Raw genomic sequence first — 16,850 nt, forward strand, 5'->3', positions numbered from 1 at the left:
GAATTAGAGTTCACCATTGTAAAAAAAAAAAAAGAAATCATGAGGACTTGAACATGAGGGACGAACGGCTGTGGAAACTGTCCTGTAAGGACAGATTCAGTCTGTTTTTTGTGTGAGTGAACCTCACCTGATAATGTGCTGTTCAATCAACAGGGATTTTGCCTTGATTCAGCTCTTTATCCAGCATCTGTGTCCATTTTATGCTCCGTTTTAATGAAAGTAAACACACACAGGGCTTTCTGATACTCCAAGCTAATTTTTTTCATATTCTATTTGATTCACAGGTACAAGGTAATTACACATTACTCATTCATAGAGAAGTACACTAAAAAAAGAAAGAAAGTTATAGAAGTAATGAAAAGGCTCTTTTCCCTGCCCTGGCAAATTATCTTTTTGAAATTAATACTTAATATTTCAGTATTGTTATATATTTTTAATTCACTCTGCATTTTTGCAATCATAATGTATCTTTCCACATTCATCGCGGTGCTCAGCCTTGATGAGTACTTCAAATGTGAATTAAGGCACTCCATTTTAAGAGGAAAACGAGTAATAATTCAAAGATATTAATAAAACATAATAATGTTATTCAGGAAAATTGAAAGTAGAAAAACAGGAGAGAAAAGGAAGGAAACATTAACTCTTTAAGTGTTTAGTGATGTTTCACGGTTGCGTGTCTGGAATATGATGTGCGGAGAGGGGAAGAGCGGGTCACCGGAGTGCAGGTTGTTGTCTCGGTGGTCTGATGGAGACCATGAGGTCAAGGAGAACACATGATATTGTTACTTACTTTTACCAAACCATTCATTAACATGGATGCTGTGTATATATATCGCTCATTTTCTGACTTGGTACATGATGCAGACAGACAGAGGTGTGCAGCAGAATGAACTCAGGAGGGGAAGGATTAAAGCTGACTCTTTCTCTCGTTGACTTATAACTTGGGTTGTGCTCTTTTCACTCCCCTAACTTAGTCTCTCTTAATTTAAGATTGTTAACTGGTGAAAATTAAATTTATTTTTTCTTACTGGGGCTTTAAAATATAACAGAAGGAAGTTTTTATGACTCTGATGGTGTTAAAATGATTGAGATGTGCTGGTAATACCACTGCAGTAATTTTCCAGCTCTACTTAAGTTCTAATGTCAGTGATAGAATCGTTCAGCCTGGCTTGGGGTGAAATTATTTCTCTTTGCATGTGAAGTAGATATGCATCCTGTGGTTGAGAATTTGGTAACTGGTTCAGCACAGACATCAGTGCAGCTAAATGCAGCACAGGTTGTGTCACCTGTATGGCCATTGGTGTGTAATATTTGCAAATAAGTTGTGTTCACTCAGTAAATCTGCTTTTGTTTCAGCGTTTGGGATTTTAACTCTTGCATTGGTGTCACGGCACACTTAATATCAGTTATTTTCTGGATAGTTGTGTTTCCGTTGTGTTAGTCTGTTGCTCCCGCTGCAGAAAAGGGGCAGTGCTGATGGTGCTGACAGAGTCTTGAGGGTCCACTCTGCAGTCATGACTTCTGCCTGGACGTTTAATCCCACGGGGCCACACTGCAGCAGTCTGTTGACCAGCGGGGCAAGTTGAGCTTACGCAGGCACTTCAAGACTGTGTGAGCTCCCTTTTTCACTGTCTATGTCTAAAGATTATGCTAATACACATTTGTCCATTCATATTTTGTTGTAAACAGTAGGTTAAATAAACGAACACAGCCATTATTTTAAAAATATTTTTTTCGTTTTTGTTTTCTAAATCACTAAATACAAATCAATAACAAAAGGAAGTCGATGTTAGAAACACAGACTGGTGTTCTGTCTTTGTAGTGTTTTTAGTTATTCTCCTCAGTACACACAGATGTATCATAAACTCGTGTTTTTATTCAACTGCAGGAGTGTATGTAAAAAAAAATTTTAAAATGTTGTGGATTCAGTTCAGTGTTTTTTTTGTGTGGAGTGGATTCATTTTGCACAAAATATGGCAGCGTGATTTGGGATTGCTTGGAGCCAGCAGTGATGTCATTAGGCAGCACCTTGGATGATAAGGCAATCCCAGGCACTGAATAAATAAATAAATTAAAATCATTTCTTATGTATTCTTTTCACCTCCCTGCACAACCCTTCTCTCCCGAATCCTGACCCCCTCATCCCTACCCCCAACTGCCCACCTCCCCTAAGTACACATATCACAAATACAACCCTTATGTAGTCGTCACCGCTGCTCCCTTCCCCCTGCGTGTCCACAGGCATATCAGGGAGGGGGGGGAAAAAAATGAATGCAGGTTTTTAATAAATAATGCATCCTACTAATATGCATTCAGGTGGAGTCAGTCTTCGGCCCATCTCGCACACATCCGCAAAGAGGAAAAATATAGAATCCAAGAAGGGAAAGCTTTCCTCCTGAACTGAAATCGTTGACGGCTCGATAATAGGCTAAAACAACGAGCACGAGAGTGAAAGAGTCAGAGAGGGAGAGAATGATGAGAGAGAGGGAACCGGGAAAGAAGAGGTGAAGGGGGGGTAAGAGAGAGGGAGAGAGTGGCAAGCATATTATAACTCATCCATGTGGATCACCCTAGTAGATTGGGAGCAATCCCTTGTTGAAATTGTCTTCTAAACACTTAGAGAGAAGGAGACAGAACGGAGCGGCCAGCCCATCTCAGTGTGCCTGTGTGTGTGCTCTCACACTGCCTGCTATCCCAGCCAAGGTAGAGAGACCTTTGACAGACTGCGTGTATGTGCGGGCGTGTGTGTATGTGTGTTTCACCTTGCTCCAGTGTGTGTTGCCTATCTTGTCAGGCAGCCAGCAAGTGTGTGATGGTGTGTGTGTATGTGTTTGAGCAAGAGGGAGAGAGAAGATGCATCTGAGTGTGTGTGTGGTGGAGGAGGTGGTGGGTATTATGCACCCTGGATGTTGCCTCGTGCTTTAAACAGTTGCCTACAAGCCCAGGTAGTGTGTGCCGGCTTCTAAATAAGCAGCACATTCACCGTCCCCTTCAGGACGGGAGGCAAGGCTGCAGAGTGTGAAATCAGACTAATACAGTGGCGTAGGACTGAGCAGGAGCAGGAAGAAGCTCCCGCATGACTTACTCAGACTAGAGGGGTAGAGAGAGAGGGGTAGAGAGAGAGAGAGAGGACAAGAACCAGCAGAAGATAAAGAGGGGATTGGACATCAGAGATAAAAGGGAAAAAACAGAAAGGTCAGTATTTTTTATTTTAATTGATTTTATTTAGTTATTTCTGCTCTGTGGACGCTTCCTTTAAGTCTTTCCTACTTTCAGTGGAGTTAGTGTGGAGCTGGGACTGAGCCTGTGACTGTTCTGATTTGCTAGAGAAAGTATTGATTGTAAGTTTGTGGGAAGTGTGGTTATTTGATCCTGCCAGGTGAGAACAGATAGAGTGGAGGTGGGGGGACCAGTATAGAGTGGCCTAAGCTTTTATTTATATGTAAGAGTGTGGAGTATATATTTTTTTGTTTTCATAACTCTGTATGTGTCTAGATTTAGTTTTACTGTACATGGTGTGCACCTGCATTCTGTGTACTTTGCTTTCTTTTTTGAAATTTTCTGAATTTATGCTAACAGCTAAGGTAGATGTGCATATACCTGTGGAAGTGCAGAGATTTTAAAGTCTAGGGGTGAATGAGACAATACTCCACAGAATCAAATGGGTCATGATGGGGCGGAAAAAGAGGACTTTTCATCTCCAGTTTGTGTGTATGACGTAAAGAAAAGATGCCCGTGACAGACAGACGGTGTAAAGCTCGAAACACAGCGAACAGTCAGTATGTCATGCGGCGACGTGCTATCCAATCACAGCCTGCGTGCACATATACAGAAAGACCATGTGACCATGGCGCACACACAAGATGGTGTCCACAGTTACTGTACGGAAATTTTTGTCCACAATATAATTCAGAAAGTTTTTTCTTTATCAATTAATTTTAAATGTCTCATCATCACACTTCTTACATCTTAAACATTTTGTCATGGAGTTACAATTCTAATTAATATTGTACTGATAGCAATAGCAGTGACTTTTTTTTTCCAAAAAGCATATTTTTAAGCAGGAAGGAAAAACAAAACTGTCAACATACAGATGTGTTCAACCACACACACAGGCACAGGAAAAGTGAAAAAGCCCGGACTACCAAATTGTCAGCAATACTAAAGACATCAACACAAAAATTTCAGCCATCCATCACAGCTGTCGGCCTTTTTCTGTGGCGACAGTGATTTATTCCAGGGCTGAAATTATTTGGAGTCTCTTGCTCCCTAACTCACTGGCTCTGTCGCTTACATTCACTGACACACACACACGCACCCCCCCCCCCCCTACCATGTACAGCCTCTCCTCCAGTCTTAATAGGTGTTGGATTTGTCCTGTTGTAAATTTCTGAAGTAGAGATGTGATGTATGTGGAATTATATATGTCCTCTTAAAAAACTGACCTTACTAATATCTTCTTGGGTATGTTGTGTGCTGGGTGCTAACAATGTTTCATCTATGATGAACCCTCATCAGTGTGTGACAACAAATACTCACAATGTTTCTTTAAAAGACGGTTTAATCAAATCTCTAATCCACAACAGCCTGCAGAATAAATTTAAGTTTAATTTTTTTATATATATATTTTAAGAACTAACATTTCAAATGTCACATTGCAAACTTTATTAGATTTTACTTTTCTTCATACAGATGAAAATAAGTTTAAGTCTTAAATTTCTTGTTTTAAATATTGAAATTAAACTATATGTATATATTTCCTACAAATCCCCATTCAAAAGACTAGACTTACCCACCAACTGAGACAAGAGATAAAAAGTGTTCAACTGTATTTTTTCACTTCAGTTACAGCAAATTGTATTAAAAATCAGTCATGTTTAATAGATGTCAGCGTTTCTCTTTTTTTGCAGCACTGTAATGATGTAAATAAAAATAAAATCTGTCACACAGTGGTGACCCAAATTCTAAACTCCCCTATAAATTCCACACAGGAAGTGGCAGGCGTTTCTCTAAGACTATTTTTGACATGTGTGTTAGCCATGCATCTAGCAGAATAAATGTGGAGACATTAATTAAAACTGATATGCAGTGAGTATTTTTTCACATACTGTGCTTGTTTGTTTGTAGAAATTATGAGCAAAACAGCTGCCCACAGCAGTGCTAGTTTGACCCCCCTCCTTTATTTTTAATACCACTGTCATTTCATTTCCTTTCTTTTCTGCACAGCCTCTCTGGTATTCTTTTCAGATGTCGGATGATAAATCAGGTCTTTTGTGCGGGAGCATTTATAAGTCAGTCCAATGCCCCTAATAACCCCACTCTTCCAACAAGCGCACACACTTCTCTAAGCTTGTGCTCTACCTCTAAGCCTTAGTGCAAGCCCTATGGCTGCGTCTTAAGATTGGCGTGTGCATGTCTTTCTTCAAGTGGGTACATGCACATGGAGTCACGTGGCGTTGCACTCACTGCTGTTGTTTTTGGTGGATGGGTGTTTTGTTTGATTTGCTTAAACATGCCAGTTTTGCACATGCATGGTCAGGAGCCATCAGCTCTTGATATTTTCGTCTTCATTGCTGATCCGAGGTGGCCTGTGTGGTTATGGAGTTGAGCAGAGCAGAGATTGCTTGGTTATGTGTCAGCTCTGCTCTGGCCTTTTTTATATCTGGAGAAATGATGTTTGTGCTGGCATTGAAATCGGCCAAGGGGGTCACTCGGGCTCAGTCAGAGACAAAACTCTGAGCGTGCCTTATGTTAACAGAATCCAGCGCACATTAAAAATGAAACATCTGGTTGTCTTATTGAGCAAAATACATCTGAGGGAGTGAGAAGTTGGCAGAAAATAAATAGCTAATTGAAATTTAAATTAATCTTCACAGAAAATGTACATGAACTCAAAGAAACTTTAAACACTTAAAAGTTCCACAAAGAGAGTATGATGTACATTATTAACCAGCCAATCATTACAGTCCAGATGCAGTGGAAGTCATATGATGCCTTTGTGATTCAGGCTTGCTGGGCTTCTGCATAGTGATTGAGCTCAGCCTAAGGTCTGGGCCTTGTCATGATAAGGTGCCAAACTTAGCTTTACTTCTAAAATCCTGGATTAATGCCTGCTTTAAGAGCTTAGCATGGTCATCCATTCAGACATGCGCTGGATTGACTGGCCTACCCTGGTTGCCTGTTATCTTCTTTGAAGTTCTACAAGCACAGTACACTATGAAGCACCACCACTTGCTGTGGGTATTCATGATGTCCCCTACTAAGACTTTTTACCTTATAGAAGCTTTTTAATTATGTTCCCACCCCCCCAATACAATTATTATTTATTTCTGTAATCAAACAAAGCAGTGCACAATTTTTATAAAATTTATTTTTCATTTTTATGACATGATGCTGTTTTATAGAGTTACTTTAACATGTGGCCACAGCTAAATAATGTAATATCAGTTTGCGTTTATTTGTTTTCCACTAGCAGCGGACGATGTGGGTCTCTGGGAAAGAATTAGTTTCAGTCCCTTTCCCACACAATTGTTTACCTATTAACTTTAAGAATTTTAAGTCTTATTCACTTTAAAGTAGTTTTTTATGAAATTATTTATATATGTTTCTAAAAAGCTTGCTGCAAAAACAGCTGTTTTTTAAAGAAGTCATCAAAACGAAATGATGACCCACAATCTTATGAAAGTACATTTTTGCTGCTGATTTTGAAATGCATATAAAATAAATATGTGCAGCCTGGACGTAAAGCATGCCGTAATTTGCTCTGACATGCTGGGTGTCCGGCGTTATGTTTGAGGTGAAGCTATGACATTATTTTTAAATTGTTGCATATTAGTTATCTGCATAAAGAATTCCACAAATTAAAACACCACCTGGTCGTCTGTATGGTTGTTCTCACTATCATGACTCTTTGTCATATTTGTTTGAAAGGCTACAATGTCTTAAAATGTGGCAGGAGATATGTTAGTATTTTTGCTATTGATAAAACAAATATTCTGTTATACTTTGGCTTTTTGTTGTTTATACTACTTTCCATTCAAGGAAAATAGAATGGATGTGAAAACAGTTCAATGCACTCTTTCATGTCCTCTCACTTCTCTGAGCCTCAATATTAAAAGAACATTGTGCTAATATTTGGCTATTATTTCAGTCGTACTAGAAAAGGCAGAATTAATATTTGTTTTTCTTTCTTCCTTTATATTTTTACTCAAAAAATACTTTCTTGAAAAATGCTTCTGATTTTACCTGTACTTTGAGAGACAAAGTGTGCAATAGAACTAAAAAAGCAACATTTTCATAAGGTTTTTTTTTTTAAAACATGATTTGTAATATATCAAGTACTCTCTTTTAGTAAATAAGTTTTTTCTCAATTATAGGCACCTGTTCTCTTTATGAAATATATTCAGGGAAGGCGGTGCAGTGATTAAATGCAAACTACAAGCAAGTGATTGTGAGGCAGATTTTTGAGTCTAACTAAAATGTCCATAAACTCCATGTTGGATTTGGCCTTTGGGACCGAATGTCAGAAATACAGTGTGAAAAGTCTTACAAGGACTTTGTGATGTTTTAGACTGAGTAAAAATTATTCTTGATTCCTATCTTACATTGTGTCTTACATTTTTGCACCTTTATTTTCCATAAAAATAAAGGTATTATATTTGTAAAACTGACTAAGTATATTTCCGATCATGATAATTGTCATCATTATCATTCGCACTAGTAGTTGAAGCAGTAGTAACAAAAGTAGCACTAGTAGTACAATTAAAACTACCAGTTTTAATTGTAATTAATTGTAAAGTGTAACTCTTGTGTATGACAGATTTTGTCACTTTACTCTTGACATTTTCTGCTGCATATCCTATTATCCATTTTTGTAAGATAATAAGATAGGTAGGTAACTAATGTATTTAAAAATGTGTTCAATGAGGCAGGTGGTGTTTTTTTTTTTTACAGTTTCACCAACAGAAGTTTTGAATGGAATAGCTCCTGATAATCTACAGTCACAGTTTGTTTTTCATCTTGTGCTGTTGGTAAGAGTAGCGATAAAGGAGTTTGGAGCTATGTTGATTCCATCTTGACTACTCTGCAATAACTCAGGAGTGGAGGAGAGGGCGGGGTGGTGGGCAGCCACCATTTTACTCCTTCAATCCTCCTCCGCTACCACTGGAATATAATCTGCTGTCTCCTGACCTTCAAATCATGCAACGCTAGAGCCATTTCAATTGGCCTGTCCACCATTAACGTGAAACGCCCTCTAAACACTCTGCTTCTGCTCATGGAAGATTTCCCTTCTCCCAGCATGTTTTCTTTCCTCGTTCCACGCTCCGTTTTTCCATATCTTCTTCTGTTTCCATCATGCCCCCTGGATCCTCACAGCTGTGGAAGGTGGGAACCTCTTGCACTTTAGAACTGTGCCACCACAGGAGATACTGCTGGTCAAAAGATGGGAATGGGAAATATTCCATTTGTTGTTCTCTGAAATGTTTGTGTTGCACCAAATGAACAAAGAAAAACCGTTTTAGAATACATTGTAAACAGACTATTTTCTTTTTCAAAATATTGGAGTTCACATATGACATTCATCCATGAACTGCTCAACCACAGTGCTTTAACCCACTAGTTTTTTGAAAACAAAAAACTATTTTGAATAAAATATGAAGGCAAAAAAAAAAAAAACTCTGATTTCTGTCCAACAAAAATGTAATGAAGCTCTTAAAATATTATGAACCTACATTTTGCAGTTTTTAAGGAAGTGCCAAATCCCTTGTCATAGTGCATCACATTTACAAATCAGACGGGTCCCCCTTCTTACTCCAAAAAATGTAAGGAAGATGCACTGATTGGAGCATAAAATCCCACTCCAAAGCTCAGCATGTTATGTTGCCAGTAGATGGATAGATCTATTATTGAAAGGGGACATATTTGATATGATCTGAATATTAAAAATATATCAGAGGGCAAACAACGTTCATTGCTGCCATCTGATCTGTGCTGAGAAATGTGTGTCAAATCTCGAGGGAGAAGCTTTATTCGGCAGGGTCAAGGGGTTTTCTAAGTGCTTGATGAGATGCAAGAAGTTTTATTTTTATTATATTTTTGTTGTTTGGTTTATCATTAAAGTATCACTGGTGCCTTTTAAACATGATCTTTATCATCAGCCCAATTGCTAATTATTTTACCATCATGAACATAGATGAATGTATTATGACCTAGAAATCTTCTGACAACAAAATATCTTCACAAACACTCATATTTCAGCATATTTTCCCTCCATATGATGTTGTTTTCCTGTTTTTGCTCTGACCGATTTTATTTCATCTTGTCACTGTTTATTATCATCTGTCTAGGGCAGTGACAAATGTAAATGTGACTTAATGCAGCTGTATGACTGATTGTGCAGCAGCTTTAGTGAGGTGGGCAAACTGGTGAGACTGGTTTGTTTATAAAGTCAGTGTTTCTTGGCCACATATAAGTCCTCATCTTAAAGCTTCTGTGTAGTCTATTCCACTGGTTGTTATTACGTATAATAAATGTATTTATGATTAATGACTCCACTGGGGTTTATCCATAATGCTATGACCTCAAGGTAAAATTGAAATGCATGCACTGGATGTAGAGCATTTGTATATTATTGCTCAATATACTTAGCAGCCATTACATTTGTTGGCCCTGGTGAAAATAAAACAGAAGGCTATGGGGTTTCAAATCAACAGGGCCACTCTAAGAAATGGACTTATTGGAATTGCATTAAGTTGATTAGACTGAGAAATGAATACTGTTTACAATGGAGCAGTGTTAAACACTCTTGTTTCTCCCAGCTATAGTAGTGCATCGACAGTCAGTCAGCATCAATTAAAGCTCCTGATCTGTATATCCTGAGAGCCTGGTCCTGTTGTCTTCTAATAAAGCCAAGCCTGTGGCAGCAGAATGTTTCATTTCCTCCTAGAGATTGCCCCCAGTAATGCCGAGCACTTATCATAGTCCAGGAAAAAGGCTGTAACGACACAACAGTCAGATGCTTGATGCCCAGATCAAACCGAGGCCAGATGATGAAGCACGTCTGAGCACCATGTCAACATTTTACACTGCAAAAATACCTGATACGTTAGAAGAAGATGACTTTAAATTTCATGTTGTGCTCCAAACTCTGTAGTTAAAAAAAAAAAAAGTGACAAAGTTGTTCACTTAATAGGTTTTTCCATATCTAAGGTTTGGGGAATACAAGGTATTTGGGGAATATTATAAGCGGTTGCATGTGTCTGTTTGTTCAGATGAAAATGAAAAATGGGGTCTGGGAAATACAGGGTTGTGAAGGGGGCCAAGCTGTCCCTGGCCATTCATTCTCTCTGGCCCCTCTGTCTAATTAATGGGGCACATTCATACACGTTATTGCACCAGAGGGTCTGTCACTCATTAATCATGTGACCTTCTGTGGCACATTTAATGACCTTGGAGGAGTAGATCAGCTGGAGATGGCCGAAGCTGTGGAATTAAATTGTTTCTGGAAGTGGTCATGGCCACATCAGGTGCTTTAACAGCCTCTCTGCTCGGGCCCTCTCCTGTGCCTCATCTGAAGGATCTTTGCAGGCTCTGCAACCAAGATGGGAAAGAAAACTCTAGGGCTCTGGTCTAGATTAGGGAAAGAAGCAATGTCAAAGTAAAAAAAAAAAAAAAAAAGTTTTTTTTATTCTAGTAGAATAAACAATGAAAAAGATGCACACATTTCTTGTAAACATGCACTCTCCATACCTTAATGAAAATGTCATGATTTTCAAATGTTTTTTTTTCTATTAAGTACAAACATGAGAATGTTGCAAATCCTTTGCAGGCTTAGGAATTACACATTTGTCTATAAAACATTTTCAAGTAAATAGAAAAGCTTAAGTGCAGCCTAATGTTTGTATACTTTGATTTGAACCCCACTTTAAAGGTTATGCATCCTTACTTTTGTATTATCACTCCTCAAATTCATGTTTATTGAAGATTTATAGAGTTGGAATGATCATGCAGTTAGCAGAGGGTCAAAATGAATCAATCTTTTTTGTTTTATTTATTAAAAATGTTATTAACAACTGAAATGAAATATTTTTCTTAAACCATAATACTGACCTAAAATACTTAAACCCGTCCTCTGTCTGAGACACTTTTAATTGAGACTTGAAGGATGCAGCTCTGGAGGCTGGCTTAATTTCCTCCGGCAGGAAAGTAGTCATTAAGCAAACAAAAAAAAAAAAAAAAACAGTCGGCCCTACCACAGGTTTTTCAGCAGAGATGACAGGAATGGTATGTTTTCTGTTTTGCAATCTACCTTCTTATTTCTGTGTTAAGTCTAAATTATTATTTTGGAGTGCATAAATTTGACCTGAAATGAAAAAGCATCAAAATACAAAAATAAAATCACATTAAATTGTGTTTTAGGCCAAGAAATTATATATTCTGTTCATTTTTAAACAGCTACAGTTTGTTGTGAAGGGTAACTAAGGGTCACTGCAGTGGAAGATTGACCAGTTTATTAATGCAATAATTCTGTGATCTAACTAAAGCACTGATGTAATTTGAGCCTCCTAACTGCATAATGTTATTGGGGGGAAAGCAATATTCAAATTCTTCTTTTTTTTTTGCAGAAATGTGAATACTGATGTTGTCTAAAAGAATTATTCAGTGGAGTCATTAAAACAAGACAAAAGAAAATGTCTAGGCTAAAGACAACTTCCACAGTATCCGTTTTTTCCTCCAAAAGAATAAAGCTGGAGGATTTTCCATATAATGAATGCCCATGTTGTTTATATATCAGGTCTGCAATTAATGTTTGCGCAGCACCAACATGGTACTTATGTTTTGTTGCATTTTTAGAAAAAGAAAAAGAAGTAATTAACAACAAACTAAAAAAAAACAAAAGTAAAAGAATCTCCCACAATTCCCCATTCCACTGTGTAAAAAGTACTGAAACATATTGTTGTTCTGCAAACTTTCAAGATTCCACTTCATGCAGGAATTTTCTTACAGTGAGGTTTGGAAATTCCCTTTTTTAAATTTTTTTTAACCTTTTTTTACTGTCCTGATCACTGCATGTCATAAGATAAACATGAGTTATTTTTTAGCCTTGCTTTTCCGAGTTTTAGTTGTTTTAAACGTCTTTGCCCTATGTATATGAGCTAGTTTAGTCCAGTGGCTGTATCTTGACATTTTCTTAGGAAGATCAACACACGTCTGACTCACTTCAAAGCCATGTTCTGTTGTCTTTCCCTATTTTATATCACTAATGGAAATCGGCCCTTTATTAGATATTTATACTACAGGGCAACAGAAAGGCATGGATTATTAAAGTAACCTGAGACTTTGACTTAAAAATGTGAAATTGTGAAAGAACAAAAAAGCCAAAAAAAAAGGCATCATAGGAATTGTTAGTGAGATCAGTATTTGTGGCATGTGTGTATTTTTTACATATATTTACAGGGGTTATTTCATAGGCTATAAATAGCATACATCTACTGCATCATGTTAGACGCTACCACATTCTTAGTTGCTTGATAGGCACCGTCTTTCAATTAACATTTTATTAACATTTTAGGAAAAAAAATCCCAATTTCTTTGCATCCAAAGTTTAAACGCAGATCTCGTTATGGCTGCCACCTTCTGTTCACAGCTGCAGCGTGAAAATGTTGGCTTTCTACTCAGTGACATTGAAATGGAAGGATTTTGTTTATCCCCGTCTTTGTTTATTTAACATTTTGCTCAGTGGGGGGAGTTTCAGATAGATTGTTTTCAAGACAGTCCCTGCAGACAGCGAGCAAACACACTACAGCTTCATCAAACAGAACAATCTTCAACTTTCCCCTTCTACAGCGTGCAGGGAAATGTGACTGAGAGGAACATCATAATGGAATATGATTGAAAATGATCGGCGTAATTTTTGCGTGCATCTGTAACAGTATGCCAGCGTTGTTTTTTTTCAGAGGATTTATTTAGAATCATGTGTAAGTGTACCCTTACATAGAAAAAAAAAGCACAGTGATGGATGAAAACATTTCATTTTCATGTGGCAAACATTTGCAAGTTGGGTTATTAATGGATTCATGCGCGTGTGATGGATTGTCGATGTGCAGGGATTGTTTTATTTCCTTGCCAAGGAAGCGTCAACAGAAATTGTGGCACATGAAATTCAACTTGAAAAACAGGGAGGGAGCTAAAATAAATCTTTGTGAGCTGAAAAGTGAGTTAACCCCCCTGGTATGAAATGAGTTCGGAATTGAGTTCATTTCACATGTTTGACTCGTCTTTGTGTAAATGTGAGCAGGGCGAGAGCTGATGGAAGCAGCAGCGTTTTGAAATGTATTTATAACAAAAGAGAGAGAATCTGTTGTCAAAAGTGGCATCTTCAGTGTCAGCATGCAGATGTTCAAAGCTTGCAAGGGACAGTTATGAACTTTTGCAACTTCACTCATTAAAACGCATCAAATCAAACACACAGAGGCTGTGCCATTACCCCCTCTCCCTCTGTCTGCCTCACTGCTGTCGTTCGTCTCCTTCCACCATCCCATTTCTCCTTGTCGTAAGCGCAGGCCTGATTAATATTTTTCACCGTCCTGTAACCATGGCAATAAGGTCACTGCATATGATACTTAATTGAATCTTCCCTGTGCTTTTGTGTGCGCCTCCACTGTCCGGGCAATAAAAATCTTCCGCTGATGACTCCGAGCCCCTTTTCTGCTCCCCTCCATCTTTCTCTTCATGTTTGGTCCATGAATTTATTCATTTGTTTCCTCTTTCTTGTGCCCCCCTCCCCACCTTCCCTCTTTCATTCCTGACCTCTCTCTGACCTAGTCTTCCTTGTCTTGGTGTAGTTTTTTTTTTTTCCTTTTTCCTCTTCAAACACTGTTTTTGCGCAGGTTAGTCGCTTGTTAATGTGTTGAGTTCAAATCTTTTTTTGTGTGTGTGTTCTGTTGTTTGCAGAACAACACTTGATGGATTATTGCTTTTTAATGTCAGAGTAATGCACAGCAGGTCCTCTCAGCTTGGCCTTTTTTTTGCCCTACTCTGGTCTTCTTAATGCTTACTCTTTTTCTCCCCATGTAAGAATTTGCATACTCAAATCAGTCTCGGGCACAATTGTTAAATTGATTTCAAATGACACTGATGACTGAAGTGGGGAAACAAAGAGGCCGGCAACCAGGAAACCGCTGGGTACACAAAGTAAGCCTCTGACACAGGTTGCTTTCTGAGCAGGTGCTCTGATTAATGCCTAACAAATTGGGGTTCTCTAAGATCTGGTCGTAAGTGGGAGACATGTTTCCTCTTCACACAATGCAAGGGCCAACACATAAACACACCCTGATGGAGTCTTTGTTCATGCTGGTGTGGGGGTAATCCAGGACAAGAGGGCATGCAGGGTTACATTGGGAAAACACCAGCATGGCTAAACAGTAAAAAAGCAAAGGGAAGGAAGGAACTGTTTTATGGGGATACTGGAATAAAAATACTAACAGGCTTGTCTTGTAAGATATATTGTATATTTTATTTTAACGTCCTTCTATTCTGTATGTAAAAGTTCTCCTTTGTCGTAAACTGTTTTTGAGATTATTCATGTTAGTTTTTCTCTCAGTGAAGTAACTAGAGTTGGATAGGGTAACCAAATATTGCACTTAAGTTGGAGCAATATCATTTGAAATAATGTTACGCATGTAAGACCAGGACCTCAGAGGTTTTTCTTTTAGAGAACATTAAAGAACACCTCATCACAGTGGAGGTGCCAGCCTCATGGTGTTGGGTGAGACAGGTAAGCTGGTCAGAGTGCATGGGAAGATGGATCCAGCTGAATACACTCATGACCTGGGCACAAGTTTATCTTCCAACAGAAAAGCATCCCCAAACACACAGTCATATCTGCAATAGCATGACTGAGATGAAAGCATTACTATTGTTAAAAAGTCTAGATTTAAAGTCTATTTAAAATATGTACCAAACCTTTAAAAAACAATGTTCTTAAACCCCATTTGTCCAATCTGAATGAGAACAACGATAATACAGAGAATAAGAAACAAAAAACAGTTTGTTTCTATGCAAAGTTGATAGATACACACCTAAAACATTTGCAACCATAATTGTAATGAATGTATTATCCAGAGAGGGGAAAGAAAGGCACAAATACATTTGCATCCCTACCTGCCTGATTTAAAAAATAAATAAATAAAAAATATAAAAATTGGTACATGACGTAAAACAAAATGTTTGTAAAATTAGCAAAATGTGAACATTTTGAGTATAAATGTGTTTTTTTTCTGTTAGGTGCCTTATGCCGCTTTGATAACACAGAGAATGACTGATAGTATAATTAAATTTATACATTGCTGTATTCCTCGCAGGCCATGTTTGTGAAAGGTCAATACTTGCTAACATCTCTCCAGAATTAAGGACTTACTGTAATAAAACTGTGACAGTGATCTTGGGTCAATCATTAAGCTCAAATTAAATGAACTAGTCCAGTTTGTCAGAGGAGAAAAAAAAATACAAATCAGATCTGACACATGCATCATAAAATAACCATTAGTTGTTACCTGCAATTTGAAGTGACAGTATATCAATAATGTCACTTGGAAAATGGGACAAGTTTGTTGTCTTTAAATCACCCGAAACTCCATGCAGCAGAGGAGTATGCAGGTACTGGAATTGCATTAAGGCTTGATGGTAATGGCCACGGTGGAAGCAGTGGGACACGAGAGAAGCAGGGGAGAACATCATTCACTCCTCACTTGGTCACAGACTTTTCACGTCTGACTTCGTAACAAACTCAACATTAAATTTTCTTTTTTAATAATTAGCAAAAATGTTTCCAAAATATTTTCCCCATTCAGCCTATTTCTCATAATCTCACAATTATTCGGCAGACTAAAAGATGTGCATCGGTGTTAGCCCAAACGATTGCAATATAGAATAAAATGCATGTGTATTGGGAAAATCTGTTAAAATATTCTTTTTACCCGACTATTTAATCCACGAGGCCTTTTGATCACTCACCATGCAAACGGCCTCATTCAAAGATACATAAGCACACATTCAAACTGTGCAAACAACCACCCCCTTTCCTTACTGATGGGGCATTTGTGTACAATCACACTTAATGTTGCATATGAATGGGCCTCTTAATGAATGGGACATGCATACGGTCTCTGCCAGCTTTGAGGGCCAAGAGCGGAGCACGTGTCCTTTCTGCTGTTTGTCATGGAAGCATGTGGAGGCTATAGTGTGCCCATCTGTTCCCCCGACACACACACTCGTCAGCCACCTAATTTCTGCCATGCGTCGGTGTAACAGGCGAGCATTGTGGCAACAAGTGTCTCTACATTACCACGCTTGCCAGCTCTCCTCACTTGGCAGTGAGCCCGCTCAGCTGCCCTGCCCTCTTGTGAGAAAAAGGCTTGATTGTGCCAGAGGGAGAGAGCCGAGGGGGCCCGACCGGGAGGAGGGACGAGGAGGGGGAGGGATTTGATTTACATACTCCAGCTTATGTGGCACTCATCTGATTTTAAACAGCTCCAAAGCAATTAAGGGTCATTAATCCTTTTGTTTGTTTGTTTTATTTTTTTTTCTTTCTCCCAGAGGCATGATGCTGCAGTAGCAGAATCTGAGGCACAGTGCCACCTGTGAGGGCTCCATGTGGGAATGTCAGCTCAACACAGGGTGTTTCTCTCAGCCTTCGTTCCCATTCATGCCTACTGACACAGCTGTGCTCTGTGTGTAAACAAACACAGCACCAGCTTGGCACTGCAAGGGAAGGTACTTTGGCAAAGACCCAGATCTGGAGTGTGCAGCTGGTGATGGCGTGCAGGGGCCACGGGCTGCTTATCCTAATT

The 16,850-nt window shown here is 38.6% G+C and overlaps 1 protein-coding gene across 1 annotated transcript in view; it reads left to right on the forward strand.

Moving 5' to 3' along the window:
- The first annotated feature begins 3,077 nt into the window (after positions 1–3,077).
- Positions 3,078–16,850, forward strand: part of zfhx3 (zinc finger homeobox 3) — a 222,154-nt gene continuing 208,381 nt past the window's right edge. The window contains exon 1 of the mRNA XM_023332816.1: positions 3,078–3,195. The gene's annotated coding sequence lies outside the window, so the exon portion shown is untranslated. The remainder of the gene's footprint in view (positions 3,196–16,850) is intronic.

Source organism: Xiphophorus maculatus, chromosome 4 (assembly GCF_002775205.1).
Source record: "Xiphophorus maculatus strain JP 163 A chromosome 4, X_maculatus-5.0-male, whole genome shotgun sequence".
Taxonomy (NCBI): Eukaryota; Metazoa; Chordata; class Actinopteri; order Cyprinodontiformes; family Poeciliidae; genus Xiphophorus; species Xiphophorus maculatus.